This window comes from Podarcis liolepis (genome assembly GCF_965112155.1).
Source record: "Podarcis liolepis genome assembly, chromosome: 6".
Taxonomy (NCBI): Eukaryota; Metazoa; Chordata; class Lepidosauria; order Squamata; family Lacertidae; genus Podarcis; species Podarcis liolepis.
This window is the reverse complement of record NC_139559.1, coordinates 10,495,709-10,514,358: the sequence shown is the minus strand read 5'-3', so window position 1 is coordinate 10,514,358 and position 18,650 is coordinate 10,495,709. Positions and strand designations below refer to the sequence as shown.

The following is an 18,650-nucleotide window of genomic DNA, read 5'->3' as shown; positions in this document are numbered from 1 at the left end:
AAGGATTTTCTTGGGTTATGATTTCTATGCCAGTCTACTCAGAAGCAGGGCCTAAATTCAATTAGCTGGCTCCCATTTGCTTGAACTGCAATTCATGCTCCATGCCATTTACAAGGAAAAAAGTCGTGCTGAATTTGGTGAGCCATTTTTGGACCCAGAACTTTGGAAGGAAAACCCAAGTGTTATAATCTAGGGGTTCATAGTTTTTCCTCTTTCTTGGAGCACTCTTGAATTTTTCGTCCTTACCCCCCTGCCCATAATGGTTTGGATAATTCGGATCTGTGAAAGCTCTCCCCAAAATTACACCACTATCCTCATAGCCACTTGCCACCCTAATGACAATTTTGAGGGAGAAAACCAAAAGCACTAAATCCACTTCCACGAAGGTGGCATTAAAATACAGACTTTCAAACCAACCCCCAAAACCTCATCCCACATATAAAAGCAACACTCTGCTAGAACATTTCAGAGAGCTAGTGATGAGTTAAGAGTGCTGGACTAGGAATTGCCCGAGGTGAGGGTGGACTGTGTTCAAATTCCACTCAGCCAAAAAACTACAGTACTTTAGTGACCTTGGAAATGGGTGCTTAACCTATGGTTCTTTTTAAAGTTTCAAAAAGTAAAGAAAGAAATAAAGTAGTTGAAGGATGAGGAGGTGAAGAAACGTAGAATAAGTACAGTCCTCTGAATGTTTACATGGAAGCAAATAACTCAGCTCTTGTCAATTTTTTTTTTTTTAAATGGGGGAAATGCATAAAATGAAAATAGCAGAAACCCTTTTGAAGAGTTCAGTAGGAAATCCAGATCTCTGATCCATCACATATTCAACAAATATATAGGAAGCCCCAGATGCCCTGCAAATTAACACTGCAGTAAGGGCACCAGTATTTTAATTTCACTAAAACAATTTTATGCAATACAAAATAGCAGCAATCTTTCCGTAGTTAGCGGGTTTTGGCTGCTGAAACACAGGAACCAAAGCAGGACTAGTTACTACGGAAGGCCGACTTAAACCTACGCCTATAACATTTTACTCCAAAGTAAGCCTCTGGTCTTAAGGACCTCATGAACTTTACTGTGTGGCTGCGACCTCGGCTGCAATCCCATTCACTCGGAAGTAAAGGCTGTCGCTGAAATTAAATGGGATTTCCAGTGCGCCAACCTCGCTTTGAGAGGATCTCTCGAACAGATTTAAGTTTATTTCCAACGAGCTGTAGGATCGGTAACCAACTTCGGTGCCCTACGCAGGTTTCCTTGCGGAAACAAGAATCCCCCCGATTAGTTTCGAGGATTAGAATCCCACTGACTTCAGAAGAACTTACTTCCGAGTAAAGCATAGCTTGGCTCCAAGTTTACTAGGAAGTAAAATAAAAATAAATTTAAAAATCCGAGGAAGAAGCGCTACTTGCTGACGGCTTAGCTTTTTATTAAAAAGCACACATATTGAACACACTGAATTCCAACTCAGAATTAAGCGGTTCACGAAAGCATGATTTACTCCGAAGTCAGCCCAGCTGCGCTTAACTCCGAATTAAAACTCGAATAGAATTTGCAAGATCAGATTGCAATGTTTTGGGGTTGCTGTTTTGTTTTGTTTTTTGCACGGATACATGCAAAGCTTCTAAAGAAGTAGAAAACCATCAATGCTAAAATGGGACGTAAAAATCTCCAATGTATTTGACTTTAGGATTCGGGTGGACCCCAGGAGAGCAAGTTCAGTAAAGGGGATCGGCGGCGGAGAGATAGGACCCTTGCAAGATCTATCTAATAGGGAAAAGGAATGTGCTTCCTAGGCCCATCCTATATAACCAATCCTCTCGTTAAACAGGGCGGAGGGGCGCGTCCTTTCCCTATCGGTTCTTCTGTAGAAAAACATTATCTGAACAGGGTTCCCCCACCCTTACCAAAAAAAAAAAAAAGATAAAAAAAGATGGGGGATTAATCAGGAAACTCGTAAATCACAGACACGGTTATCAATAGTGGGTCTTTGCAGAGCTAATAGAGTCGTGCCCCCCCCCCCCACCGTTCCCTTTCCCCACTTCTCCGAGTGTGGCATTATCTGGGAAGATAAACCCAGCTTGCACGAGAGATAATTTAGAGAGAGGGATACTTACGCTGGAGCAGGCAAACTTCTGAGTTGAGACGATTCGAAACAAAGTATAAGAATTAAAAAAAAAAATCCAAAAGGGGGGAAAATCCCAGGCAAACGGAAAAGGGTTTGTGCGTGTGAAGGGAGTCTAATCCCAGTATCTCCCCACCCCACCCCCTAAAAAATAAAAAAAAAAAATGCAAAAGGGGTTCTTGCTCAGCAGCCCATTCCTTTGAAGCGCGGCTGTGCTGCGTCGCCGCTGCTCCGGCTGCGCCTCTTATCTCTGATCCGCCGCGCTGATAGCTGCTGGGGACCCGGCTCGCCTATCGCGCCTGGGAGACGAGCTCCTCTCTCGCCTAATCTCGGCCTTAAAGTGATTCCCTTCATCTGCGGCTCGGCCCCTTTACGGCGGGGGGGGGGAGGGGGCCGCGTCACGTGACCGCCCCCCCCCACCTCCTGGCAAGCTGGAGAAAGAGAGAGGCATGTAGGGCAAGGTTGGGTGGCGACCATTTAAAAAAAGAGGAGGAAAAAAAGTTAGGGAGATTTCCCTGCCCTGAAGCCAGAAAGTAACTCAAGGGGATTTTTATTTTTTTTAAAGCAGGGTATGGATATCTCTTGCGTTGCCAAGGCCTCTTGATTTCTCCCTCGATTATTTCCTTTCCTCCCCGGCTGGCAGAGAAAATCGTGCGTGCTTGTGAATATACATGAAAGCACATCTCCACCCGCCTCGCCCAAAGAAGCGCGAGAACTGTAGTTTGTTCAGGGTGCCCGGAATGGAGGAAACTATAGTTCCCATGGTTCTTTCTTTTATATATATATAAAAGGGGAGAAATTGGCTTTTAAATGTCTGGTGTGCATGGAGGTTACTCGATAGACTGAATTGCCAATCGGCTACCTCCCCACCACGAAAGGGGGGGGCAGACCTAGCTACGGCTTTGATAGCATTTTAAAGACGGATTGCTTCGGAATTGTGGCCTCTGATCTCACCTCCAGCTTCGTTAAGAATCAATTTCTATAATTAAAACTGGGGGGGGGCGGAATTTGAAGGCTATAACCCTTAAACACCTTTGCATGGGAATAAATCCCTTGGGCTTCTAGCTGAGTCAACAACGCAGTTAGAGTCGTGCTACGTTTATTACTTCTGGGAAATCTCATTAACATCACTTTTAAGGGGTTTTTCTCTCCCCAATCTCTCAGCAGTCCCCCCCCCCCGATTATTTTTCTCTGTTCTGACCGTTCACCCCTATTTTGCCGACATCTCCCCCCCTCCCTTTACGCAATCCTTTCTTGTCGACCTTTTCCCTTAGGTTCTAAGTTTTTCGTATCATTAAATCCCAGTTATTCCGTATTCACTTCCCGTCTGAATTCTCTGGAACTGACATGCATCTATTTATCTATATCTCTGCAAATTCTCTCGGTCTAAGACAACTAAACCACCCCCCACGCTTAAAAAAGTCACTCGAATTAAACCGACTTTAATTGTGAGAGAGCAGCCTTGCTATCATTCATTTGAAACCTTAAAAAAAATGTATGTAGTAAATATATGAAGGATTTTCTCACCCAGGAAATCAATTCAAAATTATCAGCGGCATGAAGTTTTGACTTAAGCAGAAAAGTTTGCTTCGGATACTGACTAGGTCTAGGCTCACGTTGTTGTATATTCACATGCAACATCCACTAGGTTGATTAAAACTTGTCTTCCCCCTTAAGGGGACCATCCTTGCCTTGGGGTCCCCCCCCGAAGACCCATAAAAAGGGAGAGGAGGGAGAAAAAGCGATATCTTGGCACCAGCTGACAAACTCTGAAAACCGAGCTTTCTCCCACCGCAGAAGAAAACCCTCACACTTACCCCTGAACTTGCAACTTTTAGGATGCATTAAAACCGACCGACCGCTTTGCAGTTGTGCCGCTGGGCTGTAAGGCGAGCTTATCAGTTTCACGAAACTGTCCCGAAACCTCATTGAGCGAGTTTGCTGGCTTATTCCACGCGGAACTGGAACCTACCGCAGCCGAAATTTGAAGTAGGATGCAACGCTTTTTCTCCTTAGACGTTAAAAGTCAGGGAAAGAAGAGGATTCGCGAAAGAGCTCGTGAATTCTCAAGCTCCAGGACAGGGTGACTTTTAAAAAAAGTATATTTCTGCCTCGGGCGCAACAGAGTTAAGCAGAAATACGGTGGTTTCAAAACGATCTCGCCCCCTCCCCCAATCCTTGATGGCGCTACTAGGTCAAAGTTTGAGGGGAAGACCTTTAAAAAGAAAATAAAAAAGCGATTCTGGTTTCTGGCTGATAGCGAGGAATTTCTCAGATTTGGCCGGGCTTCGAATCAACCCAGCCAACCACATCATCGTAAGCTAGTATTACATTGTATAGCTTGATATATTTCCATTAAGCGGTTAATCTTTTCCTTTCTGACTGAAAGAGGCTTTCCCACTGCTGATTCTAGCCCGACTCTGCCTATTCTGCATGCAGTCTCGAGTCTTGTTAAGTTTAAATGGAGTTTACTCCGCCAAATAACCGTGCGTAAAGCCTACAGCCACAACAACCCAATCCCAACTATGTTTACTTGGAAGTAGGTTGTTTCAATGGGATCGCCACACTTACTTAGGAGTAAGCCCCATTAAAGAACAAACTCGCAGAGGTAGGATTGGATTGTTTACTTCCAGAGACTTGAGGCTGCTAGCTGGAAAACTTGGGTTGGATTTTGCGCCGTTTAATACATCCGCATAGGTGAGATTTACCGGCTCTGGCGATCTTGAGATTAGCGTAAAAATGTAAGGAGATGCACCAAACCCGAAGCCTATTCATTTCTGATTTGCATTATAAAAACGACAATCAAAGCCTCGGAGGATTTCAATCCGAATTGAAGCTTCAAATAATTTCGGGGGGCGTCAGAAAAATGGTTGTTGGTTGTACCCTGAGCAGACCCTAAATTCATCAGTGTGCCTGCTTTTATGTGGTTTAAACACAAGCACCTGTTGCTCTCTGGCAGCTCTTTACAGGAAAGACGGGGTGCTAGGAGTGATAGTTAAGGGCGAAACCAGTTTCTTTGGACTTCCGAATGGACCTTAATTTGCAAATCTCTTGCGCTAGAATTGGTTTCTGCAGAAGGTTCCAGGTTCGGGGTCCGGCATCTCCGGGTAGAACTGGGAAAGTCTCTCTCCCTGGAGAGCCGCTGCCAGCCAGTGTAGACAACAATGAACTAGCGGTGGCGTCTTCTATTCTCCACGGCATGCCCTCGAATAATATCCTAAATAACGACTCCCTGCTCAGTTGCTTAAACGACAAAGTGAATTGGATGTGACTTAAAAGGGGATCAGGAAAACGCGCAATTCTTTCCAGAGCAGTCCTGCTCTCTTTCTTGGATCCAGCTGACTCGAACCAGTATTACACCGGATAGCTCAGTATTCCATTGGATGTGGAGGGTCATTTATCAAAGAAATTTGTGAACCAAGGAGGCCTCCGAAGTTCAAAGAAATTCGTTTTCATCTGGCTGCCACTTATTTTAAGCTAGGGAGCTAGGAGCCTTAAAACTGAAAGCCCCAGGTTGGTCTTACTGACCTAAAAATCGAAGTGACTTCGGTTTAACAATCTTGTGACTGCGAAGTGACTTCGAATCAGAAAGATGCCCTGACTTTCTGAATGTTCGTTGAACCTCCTCTCCCGCTGCAGAACAAATTAGGAAACCGAGAACCTCTCAACCGCCAAGGAAAGCGAGGTCTCCAGCACCATAGATCCAGCTAAAAGAAGCGAATAAAGAGGAAACCAAGCGTGTGCCCACCTCCCCACTCTGGAACAAATGCTCTCTGCTATGAGCATACTGTCAGGCAGTAATTCGCCAGGTGTGGCTTCTCATGGCTACCTTGTCCGCAGTTAAAAACAACAGCCCTGCTTTTAGGGCTGAAAAAAGAGATGGCCAAGTAGCATTACTTTTGCAAATGTAAGCTGCCCCCCCCCCAAAAAAAATCAATTTGTCTTTGAACGCATTCAGCACCTTTGTGTTGACGTGCCTCAAGCAGTAACGTAGCTGGAGACAGTTGTCCCTTGGACAACTTAGTTTTAGTCTTTCTTTTCCCACTGGGTTTTAGTGTCGATTATTACTATTTTTAAAATTGGGACCCGCCTTGAAAGACTGTTGCGGCGGAGATCTGAACTCCCAGGATGTTCAGCGGGACAGACCTAACTGCAGCCTAACCTCTCTGGGTTTAGGTTGTTGTAGTCTTAGACATACTTTCCCGGGAGTAAATCGCATTGCACTTGGTGGACTTACTTCCGAGTAGACCTGCTTAGGCTTGCACGGGGGAGCCGAAAGTGATTTCCTGAGACGGAGTTTGCAGGAAAGGTTCTGAAGAGACCTTATTGTATTTTCTAAAACCAGACTCTGCCTTAATGAAATCTCGCTATGAACAGGTATTGCTTTGGAGATGTACAATCCCAGGATACTTCCCGTCCATATCTTTCGTCTTCAAAGTCCGGAAATTATAATTTCCTCAGCTCTTAACTATTCCTAATTCCTCCCCCTTCTCTGATGAATTTATATATATATATATTATTTCCTGCAACCACGTTCACTCACAGAAATAAAACATCCAGACACAAATGATCAAACACAAGAAAGCGAGAGTCATAAAAGGCGTTTGAATTTCCCTTGGGCTACATTTTCCTGCTCACTTGCTTCCGAGTAAACCCCATGGGGGTCCTACTTCCGCGTAAATAAGCATGCATGAACATCCAGCTCCAGCTCCAGCTCCCTTTATTATGGTTTTATTAAACGGACTGCGATTACATTGTCCTTGGCTACTTTTATTTGAAATAAGAATCTCTGAGAGTGGCCTTATTTTGCTGGCTGATAATCTGTTTTTTAGAAGACGGTGGGCAGAAGGTAGATCTCGGGATAATTTGCAGCAGAACCGTAAGGATTTAGCAAGACCCCCAGCAAAACGACCCCTTTTCCCTGCCCTAAACGACCCTGCAGAAATGGACGTTTGGACGGAAGAGGACTTTGTAGAAGGACTTAGTTCTGGAACGCAGAACAAATTCCTGGGCTCAGAATCCTTAAATTCTCTAGCTTTTCGTTCGGGCTCTGCATCTTTCACTTCCAGCCAAAATGAAAGTCGATCCCACAAACCCGGAGTCTCCCGGTTCTTTAGCATACATCACGTTACTTTAAAATAATTTTTAAAAGACTTCAAAGCACCAAAAAGCAACCCGCAGTCTCTCAAGATAACAAGAGCAACATAACAGACACACGAAGCTGCGGCGGATGCCTTGCAGTTCATATGGAGAAATAATCGCAGAGAGAAATAAGGGGGCAACGGTGTCCCTGGGGCTGGGGAAAGCCCTTATCGCTTCTGTGCTAATGTATCTGGTCAGTTTCCCCCTCTGCAAAATGGGGAGAAAATGGCCTGCGACGCCTAGTCTTGCAGCAGCCCGATCTTACGCACGTGTAGCCAAGATCAGTTTCCCAATGCTCAAAGGGATTTACTCCCAGGTAAGTGCGCACGATAGATTTCTTTCAGCTCCTACATGCAATGTCGGGGGCTTCATCCTTAGAGATGGGGTATACCCCCCTTTAGATTTACTAATATTGCGGCAGAACGTGGAATTATTCCCCTCCCCACCAGACCTGGTGGCGTTCAGTTGGGAACAAAGATCCTCGCTCCAAAGGAAATCCTATTGAGTTCAGTGGATGATGATTTTGATTATATATTGATTTATATCCCACCCTTTCCCATTGACAGGGACTCAAGGCAGCTTACAGATCAAATGAGAACAGCTAAAAACCCCAATCCTTTTTAAAAAAGCAATTAAACAAATTCCAAAATGAAACTATATTAATATATAGTTTTATAACTACATAAATATAGTTTTAATTCTATTGCTATTTAACTATTTATTTATCAATCCAGATTAAGGGAGCTTTGTAGGTCTACAGCTCAAAATGCATTTTATTATGGTAGGCACCAATTAATTTAACCCATGGGTAGGCAAACAAAGGCCCAGGGGCCGGATCCAGCCCAATCACCTTCTAAATCCAGCCCTCAGCATGTTTTTACATGAGTAGAATGTGTCCTTTTATTTAAAATGCACCTCTGGGTTATTTGTGGGGCCTGCCTGGTGTTTTTACATGAGTAGAATGTGTCCTTTTATTTAAAATATATCTCTGGTTTATTTGTGGGGCATAGGAATTTGTTCATTTCCCCCCCAAATATAGTCCAGACCCCCACAAGGTCTGAGGGACAGTGGACTGGCCCCCTGCTGAAAAAGTTTGCTGACCCCTTTAACCAGTAAATCACTTCAACGGAGGTTCATGTTGTATTTAGCCCTTTCTGAAACAAATACAAGCGTTTCTGAATTAAAATAGAAAACAACAGTTTGATTGAAGGGTGGGGGAACAGGGACCGAGGTGGATGCCCACAGGATGGTACTGCGGTGATACTGCAGGAGCTGTTCTCCACAACCCTCAATAAGCTGAGCCACTTCTAAGACTGCACCACCAAAATGAGCTTCTGACTAACTAAAGCAAGACATTATGACTTCTGGAGCAAAAAGACTTCTTCTTCAGTAAAGCCCCACCCTTGGTTTTACTTCATATCCAGCCTGCTGAAAAGTCCTGTTGAACTCAAAAGCCCAGATGGGTGGGGTATAAATAAATTATTATTATTATTATTATTATTATTATTATTATTATTATTATTATTATTACTACATTTTGGGTTGTGCTATATTAATTATTGTGTCTTTTTAGTTGCATCTGTTTTAGTTTATGTTGTGATCCACCTTGAGTTCCTCACTAGGAGACAGGTGGACTAATGATTGATTGATTGATTGGGCTTCAGAGTTTTCCGAATCATAAGCGGAAGTTGGACCATCCAATTGTTAATGGAACATACGTCCTCCCTCTCCCTAGTACACAAGAGAATTAATTTTTTCTCTCTATATAAGATCCAAAATAAAGAGACATAAGATTAACAGCAACAACCCTCCCCAACGAACTCCAATAAGCAATACCCCAGCCCAAGATGCTTGTGTTACAAAAGCCATTTCCCAGCATTCCATCTCACTCTCCCTACATTCTGTCACATTCTAGTGTGACCAGGAAACAGAACCTTGGGTGTTGCCATGCAAATGAAGAGGTAAAGTTATGCAGATAAGAGCAGGATTGGTTCTTAATGGTTCACCAGGTTAGGTTCCCAGCCAACAGTGTCTCAGAATCCTTCACCTTCCTCTTCACAGAACCTTCTTTACAAAATATGAGCCATCTAATCGCATTCAATCCACCAGTCCGAAAGATGGACAGGGAGAAATGTAAAGTATTGCACTTGGGCAAAAAAAATGAGAGGCATAAATACAAGATGGGTGACTCCTGGCTTGAGAGCAGTACATGTGAAAAGGATCTAGAAGTCTTGGTTGACCACAAACTTGACATGAGCCAAAAGTGAGACGCCGCAGCTAAAAAAGCCAATGCAATTCTGGGCTGCATCAATAGGAGTATAGCATCTAGATCAAGGGAAGTAATAGTGCCACTGTATTCTGCTCTGGTCAGACCTCACCTGGAGTACTGTGTCCAGTTCTGGGCACCACAATTCAAGAAGGACACTGACAAACTGGAACATGTCCAGAGGAGGGCAACCAAAATGGTCAAAGGCCTGGAAACGATGCCTTATGAGGAACGGCTAAGGGAGCTGGGCATGTTTAGCCTGGAGAAGAGGAGGTTAAGGGGTGATATGATAGCCATGTTCAAATATATAAAAGGATGTCACATAGAGGAGGGAGAAAGGTTGTTTTCTGCTGCTTCAGAAAAGCGGACACGGAGCAATGGATCCAAACTACAAGAAAGAAGATTCCACCTAAACATTAGGAAGAACTTCCTGACAGTAAGAGCTGTTTGACAGTGGAATTTGCTGCCAAGGAGTGTGGTGGAGTCTCCTACTTTGGAGGTCTTTAAGCAGAGGCTTGACAACCATATGTCAGGAGTGCTCTGATGGTGTTTCCTGCTTGGCAGGGGGTTGGACTCGATGGCCCTTGTGGTCTCTTCCAACTCTATGATTCTATGGACCTTTGGTGAATAAATCACCAGCATCTTCCTTTTGCACCAGGGTTTATTTATTTATTGTTTTGCCTTGTTCCCCTGAGGTGGAAACTGTGAGAACACTTGAAAACCATGTTCAGGGAAGACAATCTTACTCAGCTACGAGGGATCGCCAAAGAAGAAGAAGACCACTTCAGTTCACATGACTGAACTCTCCTCCATATCAAAATATTCCGTGCACATGGAAAACAAGTATGTCAGGAGAAAGGCAAGACTGGAACCCTTCTCTCTGGCAGTTACAGTAGTTTTCAATGTGGAGGGGATTTTTGAATGGTGTAATTATGTGAGCCTCTACCTGCAGTCTTGAAATCGTTCAGCTCAGACATCTCAGTAAGAACTACGCCCAAGGTTACCCCAAACCCACTAGGTTTACTCAGGGCCAGCCCACCCATGAGGCAAGGTGAGGCAACTGCCTGAGGCAGCAGGACTCACAGGGGCAGCAGATCTGGCCTCCAAGGAAGGCTGTCATTGCTGAGTGACAGTAATGGCTGCAACACACTCCTTGGAGGCCAGATCCACCACCTTTTCCGTAGGCTCCTCATGCTGCGTCTTGGTGAATAAGAGGCATTGCAGGTCTCCTTCCACCTTTTTGTCAATTTACCAGTAGATCTTTATTCCCCGCTTGGTATGGATGTAAATCTCCACTCCCTGTTTTGTGGCTCTCCTTAGGTTCCGAAATGTTTTGGGCCAGCCCTGGGTTTACCGTAGAAGCTGTAATTTATGTGGTGGAAGTTGCTTGCTCTAAGCAGCCCTATTAGGACAGTCCTTGTGTAGCTTAAAGGGAAGCGGGTGGTGCTGTGGGTTAAACCACAGAGCCTAGGGCTTGCTGATCAGAAGGTTGGCGGTTCGAATCCCCACGATGGGTGAGCTCCCATTGCTCGGTCCCTGCTCTTGCCAACCTAGCAGTTCAAAAGCATGTCAAAGTGCAAGTAGATAAATAGGTACCACTCTGGCAGGAAGGTAAACGGCTTTTCCGTGTGCTCTTCTGGTTCGCCAGAAGCGGCTTAGTCATGCTGGCCACATGACCTGGAAGCTGTACTGGCTCCCTTGGCCAGTAAAGCGAGATGAGCGCTGCAAGCCCAGAGTCGGCCACAATTGGACCTAATGGTCAGGGGTCCCTTTACCTTTACCTTTGTGTAGCTTAAATTGATGTCCCAATGGCAAGGTTACAAGGCGGGGGGGGGGATTTGGCCTCATTTCGCACCAGTGGGTAGAAAGCAAAGGGAGAGATGGATGGTAGTGTGTATGGAGAGGAACTGAGGGAGGGGGGCAAAATGGATGGAGCGATGGGAGGAGGAGGAGGAGGAGGAGGGGGAGGGAGGGAGGGGGAAATCCTCAGTAATGAATTAGTCCAGACCTCTGGCAAGAGTAATCTTTGCCCAGAAGGGTGCCAGGAAAGGGACAGAACAAAAGAGAGGAAAGGGTGTGGTAGAAAATGTGTGTGAGAGAAGGGTGTGGAAGAAAGAAAGAAAAACAGGTGGAGAAAGAGAGAGGAGGGGGAGAGAAGGTGGCTGCTGTGAGAACAGGGTGCTGGACAAGATGCCCCATTCTCTCTTTTTATGTTGTTACACATAAAGAGAGGATTAAGTGACAGGACAAGAGAGGAGAAGGGCACTTTTGACTCTAGCCCTACCCACCTTGGTCTGCCAGCAAGTGGCCCCTGAAAGATTACTCTCAAGGGAATGTGGCCCTGGGCAGGAAAACAAAAGCTGCCCCACCCCTGCTCTAGGTGCATAATCTATCTGGAAATGAGTGGGGCTTAAGGGAATGGCTGCCACTCTCATTATCGTCTTGCAGGATTTATTTACAGTTAAGCAGTTTGCAAATGTTGTTCAATAAATAAATCTGGCAGGGGCTTGTTCACCCAAAACAGTTCGGATGGCTTCCTGTGCCTCTGCTACCTCCTGCAAAAATCTGTGACTTAATAAAATGTGGCCCTAGTTCCAGCCAATATCTTATGTCTTGGCTCTTTATTCCTACCTCTGTCTGCAAAGCCACATTTGTTGCTCAGCTTCTCTTCATTTCAAGTGGGTTGGATCAGACCTGCAAGAATGGACAGTGACTATTATTCAGTCCATCAGACTTAGCCATTCTCAAGGAAATCAGCCCTGAGTGCTCACTGGAAGGACAGATCATGAAGCTGAGGCTCCAATACTTTGGCCACCTCATGAGAAGAAGAGACTCCCTGGAAAAGACCCTGATGTTGGGGAAGATGGAGGGCACAAGGAGAAGGGGACGATGGAGGACAAGATGGTTGGACAGTGTTCTCGAAGCTACCAGCATGAGTTTGACCAAACTGCGGGAAGCAGTGGAAGACAGGAGTGGCTGGCGTGCTCTGGTCCATGGGGTCACGAAGAGTCGGACACGACTAAATGACTAAACAACAACAACATTATTCAGTCCTAAATACTCCCATGGAAAGAGGGGAGAATCAAGCACCTTCCTTCTGTCATCTCCAGAAAAGTAAAAATGGCCCAGGCACCTGATGCTTGTCAGAAAACAGAGCGAGTGGGTGAGGAACTTCAGCTCACCTTTTCTGGCTTGACATGACTGCAGAGAAGCTAGCAAAGCAATTATCTGCCCTGTAGTCATTTCAGCTCTCATTGCCTTGTAGGCCATAAGTCTTTGGCCCAGTACCAACCACCTTGGATCTGAGGATCAGATGATGAAGCCTTCTTGGTGGTGCTGACATTGGGGGCTGCTTGGATGGCAGCGACTAGCCACAGGGCCTTTTTGGTGGTGGTTCTCCTTTTGTGGGATGCCCTCCCTCGAGAGGTGCATCTGCTGTCCTCTTTATTGACTTTCAGGAGATATTTACAAACATTCTGGTTTACCCAGGCATTTGATGGTTGAAGAACATTGCTCCTGGCAATGCTGAGATCACCAGTTGAGAATGGTTTTAGCTTTTTTTCAGAACGTTTTAAACTGTTTTTAGTTGCTATGTTTTAATGTTTCATCACCACTCTGTCTGCTGCCCTTGGACCCTTCAGGAGGAAGGGTGGGAGAAAAATTGAATGAATTTATAGAGCAATAAGAACATAGGAACCTACTGGATCAGGGCAATGGCTCAAGAGCCCAGTGTTCTGTTTTCACAGCAGCCAACCAGAGGCCTATGAGAAGCAGCAACTGAGTGCAGCAGTGCTCCGTCCATCTGCAATTCCTGGCAACTGGTATTCAGAAGCATACAGGGGTGGAACATAGTCATCATTGATAGAAGCTGCTTATCCACCATGAATTGATTGACCTATCCTCCTTCAAAGTCATCCTTGTTCGTGGCCATCACTACCTCTTGTGGAAGTGACTTCTGTAGTGTCACTATGTGCTATGTGAATAAATACTTTCTTCTGTCTGCCCTGAATCTTCCAGCCATCAGCTTCATTTCAGTACATTTCCGAGCACAATTCAAAGTGTTGGTGCTGACCTTTAAAGCCCTAAACAGCCTCGGCCCAGTATATCTGAAGGAGCATCTCCACCCCCATCGTTCTACCCGGACACTGAGGTCCAGCGCCGAGGGCCGTCTGGCAGTTCCTTCGCTGCGAGAAGCCAAGTTACAGGGAACCAGGCAGAGGGCCTTCTCGGTAGTGGCACCCGCCCTGTGGAATGCCCTCCCACCATATGTCGAAGAGAACAACTACTACCAGACTTTTAGAAGACATCTGAAGGCAGCCCTGTTTAGGGAAGCTTTTAATGTTTGATGGATTACTGCATTTTACTATTTTGTTGGAAGCTGCCCAGAGTGGCTGGGGAAGAGCAGCCAGATGGGCAGGGTATTAATAATAAATTATTAATTATTATTATTATTTATTATTATTATTATTATTATTATTATTATTATTATTATTATTATCATCATCATCATCATCATCATCATCATCATCATCATCATCATTATCTGTCCACGAGTTCCAGGGTTATGGGAGGTGTGGTGGCAGAAATCTCTATCCACTTTCTCTATACCATGCATAATTTCAAACACTTCTATCACGTTGCCTCTGACTCACCTTTCCTCTAAACCAGAAAGTCTCCTGATCTCTGGATTATCTTATCTGTGGTTTGCTGGAAACCACAGAAGGGGAGAACTCTTTTGTGCTTGAGTTCTACTTGAGGGTTTCCCCCAGGCTTCTGGTTGACCATTATGAGAAGATGATGCTGGAGTCTGGACTGGGTGGGCCATTGGCTTGATTCAGCAGGGTCTTTTATGCTCTCCTTCAAAACAAGCCAAGCTTGCCAGCTTGCTCTCCTGAGAGGGCTACTATAGCACAATCGGATCCCTTCATCTGCCCCAGCTGCAACAAAACATGTCACTCCCTACAGCCAAAGCAGGTGTGCAACCTTCCAACAGCTTGACCTCACCCCCAAAGGTGCACTCCTCCACTGTCTCTTGAGACAGATGGGTCCCAGCCTGTTGGGCACAGCTTCTCTTTTCACAGTGATGGGAAAAGCTGCGCTTACACTGCAATTCTATACCCACTTAACTATGAAGTACTGTAGCACCACTGAACTCAATGGGACTCATTTCTGAGCTAGCAGCATTCCACAACCACAGAGCATGCCCAGTCCCGACTGGGTAGTTTTTCTGGGTCCCCCTCCTTCATTTTTTCCCACCCTCTCAATTCCACCCCCCCCCCTACTTCTGAGTATGTTGGGATTCTTTCAGTCTGTTCAGGGTTGGGGCCATTTTTCTGTACAATGAGTACATGCTTCCTTTGAACACTGGAAATATAATGTGTCAGACATTAAATTTCTATTTTTAGCTATTGTGCTTATAATGGACATTAATAGGCTGGCCCGTCATTCATTTCCCTAACGGGTTATAAGAACTGCCTTGCTGCGCCTCAGACCAAAGGCGCTCCCAATCCAATGTTATATATCAGGTGTGGGCAATGGTTGGTTCTCCAACTACAGCTCCCATCACCCTTTGCCATTGATTGTGTTAGCTGGGGCTGATGAAAGCTGTAGTTCGGCAACCTCTGGCAGCGTTTCTCAACCTGTGGGTCCCCAGATGTTGTTGGACTACAACTCCCATCATCCCTGAGCTCTGGCCTTGATAGCTAGGGATGATGGGAGTTGTAGTCCAACAACATCTGGGGACCCTGCCTGGAGGAACAAAGTTTTTTTAATTGACGTATACAGACCTTCTTCTAGAAACAATCTTGACAGCTATACTGTACTGTCAACTCTAGTAGAAATTCACTGATCTTCAAAAGCACAGTCTCTCTTGTCTATATTGCAGAATAATCTTGCGAGTCACTCTTGAATACAGTCGGCAATACTGTATAAGACTTCGTGGGTGTAGATAAAGAGGAATCATTTAAACAGATGAAGTAAGAATACAGCAGACTGGTGGCAGCGGAGCAGATCTCAGAAGGAATAGTCTCTGGAAGGACACAGAAAGCCAGATGATTCCAGGGACCTAGCCTCTGCAAACACTTGTTGGAAGTGAAACGAAATCAAATCCCCAAACCACATTTTATTTGCAAGGGGGAAATTCCTTTGGATTGCCAAAACACAACTGCATGCATTGCCAGGACACAATTACATGCGGTAACATGGATAAGCCAGATTTTTTTGAGTGCGTGTGTGCGGAGATAAGAAAAAATAAATAAACGAGTGCAGGATCCAAATGTAGGATAGTTCATTCTCCCCCCTCTTTATCTTGCTTCTCTTACAAAAAGCATGGTCAGATAAAGGACCGTAATTACCCTAGCATTATTTTCCAGCGCAAGGCCAGAAGTACTCCGAGCGCTGGGTATTAATAATTCGCAGCTGGGCTGAATCCAAAGGTTGAGGGGAGGGGGAGGGGAGAGTAGATTTAGGAGGGTTGAGCTGTCCAGGTAAGTTTTCTTCCAGGACCCTGCGACAGACAGAGCGGCGCCCTTTAGACGCCCCACGCCTAATCCATCCCCTCCCCACACGTTTCGCTTTTGATTTGTGGACCTTTCGCCCTAACAAAGACACGTGGCGTCCTTAGCAGGGGTTGAGAATAGGAATCGGTGGCTTTCCACTAAATCCGGGGCTGCTTGTCGGCTGCGGGGAGGGGCCGAATCAAAGGGAAAACAGGCCTGGCATTAGGAAGAGACCTGGGTTCAAATCCTGTCTTTTTCATGGACCTGGAGAACCCGGGACCTTGCGCGCATCACTCCTTCCCAGATGCCCCTCTCTGCCCGCAAAATGGAAACAATTTCAGAGATTGAGTCTCTCAATCCCAAATCTGTTTTTAACAGGGCTGAGCAGGGGTGCCAAGTTTAATAAAATATTGAGGGGGTGGGTGGGCAGGTAAGCCCCGCCCCGCAAATTGATCACATGTCGAGGTGCACGCACACCATTTAAATGACAATGCCCATTAACTTGGGGAGCGGCCCCGTCAAATATTTTATGGGGGGTGGCAAAGACCCCTCGGCCCCTAGGAGTTGGTTCCTATGGGGCTGAGCGATTAAAACTGTGCCTCCCAAACTTTGCCCCCCCACAACTTGGTTCCAGTGCCTTTTACCCTGCCCTATAAAAAGCATTTTTCAAAACAGTAAGAATTAATTTCACATTGATTCAGACTCCAGTTTAAAGTTATTTAGTTTGATTAGTTCAAGAAAACTCATGCACTTGATCCAATGATTCCAGCTTTTCAAAATCTGATGGTCATTTACATGGACATAGTCAATGGACTGCAAGAAGATCAAATCTATCCATTCTGAAGGAAATCAGCCCTGAGTGCTCACTGGAAGGACAGATCCTGAAGCTGAGGCTCCAATACTTTGGCCACCTCATGAGAAGAGAAGACTCCCTGGAAAAGACCCTGATGTTGGGAAAGATTGAAGGCACAAGGAGAAGGGGACGACAGAGGACGAGATGGTTGGGCAGTGTTCTAGAAGTTACCAGCATGAGTTTGACCAAACTGTGGGAGGCAGTGGAAGACAAGAGTGCCTGGCGTGCTCTGGTCCATGGGGTCACGAAGAGTCGGACACGACTAAACAACAACAACAACAAAAGTGGGGGGGCAGCTCCCCCCTAGATCAATCAAAATCAATACAAATCTAAGGTTTTGTCCCCCTATCAACAATCATTTACACCTCCAGTGACACCCTGCCACACTCTGCGCTTAAGAAGCATAGCCTGTGATAATTCTTACTATGTGTACATATTTATAACATTCGAATGCCTCCTTCCTACAAGGAGCTGAGTCTCCCTCCCCGCTTTATCCTCGCGCCAACCCTGTAAGGCTAGGAGACATCAGCTGGCCTAAGGTCGCCTAAGCTTTGCGTCTGAGTGGAGATTTTGCAGCTAAGTCCCCTGCTGTAATGGCAGTGCACTAACCACTATACCTGACCCGGGTGGCACTGTGGTCTAAACCACAGAGCCTAGGGCTTGCCGATCAGAAGGTCGGTGGTTCGAATCCCCGCGACGGGGTGAGCTCCCGTTTTTTGGTCCCTGCTCCTGCCAACCTAGCAGTTCGAAAGCAGGTCAGAGTGCATGTAGATAAATAGGTACCGCTCCAGCGGGAAGGTGAATGGCGCTTCGTGCGCTGCTCTGGTTCGCCAGAAGCTGTTTAGTCATGCTGGCCACATGACCCGGAAGCTGTACACCGGCTCCCTGGCCAATAAAGCGAGATGAGCGCTGCAACCCCAGAGTCATCCAGGACTGGACCTAACGGTCAGGGATCCCCTTTACCTTTAACCACTATACCAGACTGTACTTGTGGCATGTTTTAAGGGGCATCTGGACCCAGAAGTAATCCCCACTGCATTCTGCCTGGGAGAAGGGAGAGAGAAAAAGACTCAAGTTCCCTACCTTGTCCTTTCTGAAGAAGAAGAAGAAGAGTTTGGATTTGATATCCCGCCTTTCACTCCCTTTAAGGAGTCTCAAAGCGGCTAACATTCTCCTTTCCCTTCCTCTCCCACAACACACGCTCTGTGAGGTGAGTGGGGCTGAGAGACTTCAAAGAAGTGTGACTGGCCCAAGGTCACCCAGCAGCTGCACGTGGAGGAGCGGAGACGCGAACCCCGTTCACCAGATTACATGACTACCGCTCTTAACCACTACACCACACTGGCTCTCACTGAGTTCTCTTCTGAACTCACCTGTGCTGTTCATTTCCTCAGGTGCTAGCCTTATGCACTCTCAGGGTTGTTAACCTCATTTCCTAACTCCTTTTTCATCCTCACCATGGGAGAAGAGACATAGTTGTTCGTGTCTCCTGCTGAGATGCCAGAACACGCATGACTCGAAGCATCTCCAACTAAGTTAGACAGAACTAGGAATCCCCCCCATTCCTCCCCCCCCCATTTTGCAATTAGTTTTTTTTAATAAAAAAATTAACTTGCAATTAGTTTCTTGATTCAGGAAGCCCCAGCAAGGGGCTTGATTGATTCAGGGGGCCCTCTCGCCCCCACTCTCTTATTTTTAATTACAGTACTGTGTCATTTAAATGGGATTGTTTTGGTGTATATTTTAATAAGGGGTGATTCTATTTTTATG

General features: G+C 45.8%; 1 protein-coding gene across 3 annotated transcripts in view; it reads right to left on the bottom strand.

The window, feature by feature from the left end:
- GATA5 (GATA binding protein 5) overlaps positions 1-18,650 on the bottom strand; it is a 56,786-nt gene that overhangs the window by 34,040 nt on the left and 4,096 nt on the right. Inside the window, exon 1 of one of the 3 annotated variants that reach the window (XM_083507632.1) lies at positions 3,650-3,758. The exons of 1 other annotated variant lie outside the window; for it this stretch is intronic. The gene's annotated coding sequence lies outside the window, so the exon portion shown is untranslated. Of the gene's footprint in view, positions 1-2,114; positions 2,549-3,649; positions 3,759-18,650 lie in introns of those variants that run through there. One more of the 3 variants, XM_083507630.1, reaches the window with a different exon arrangement.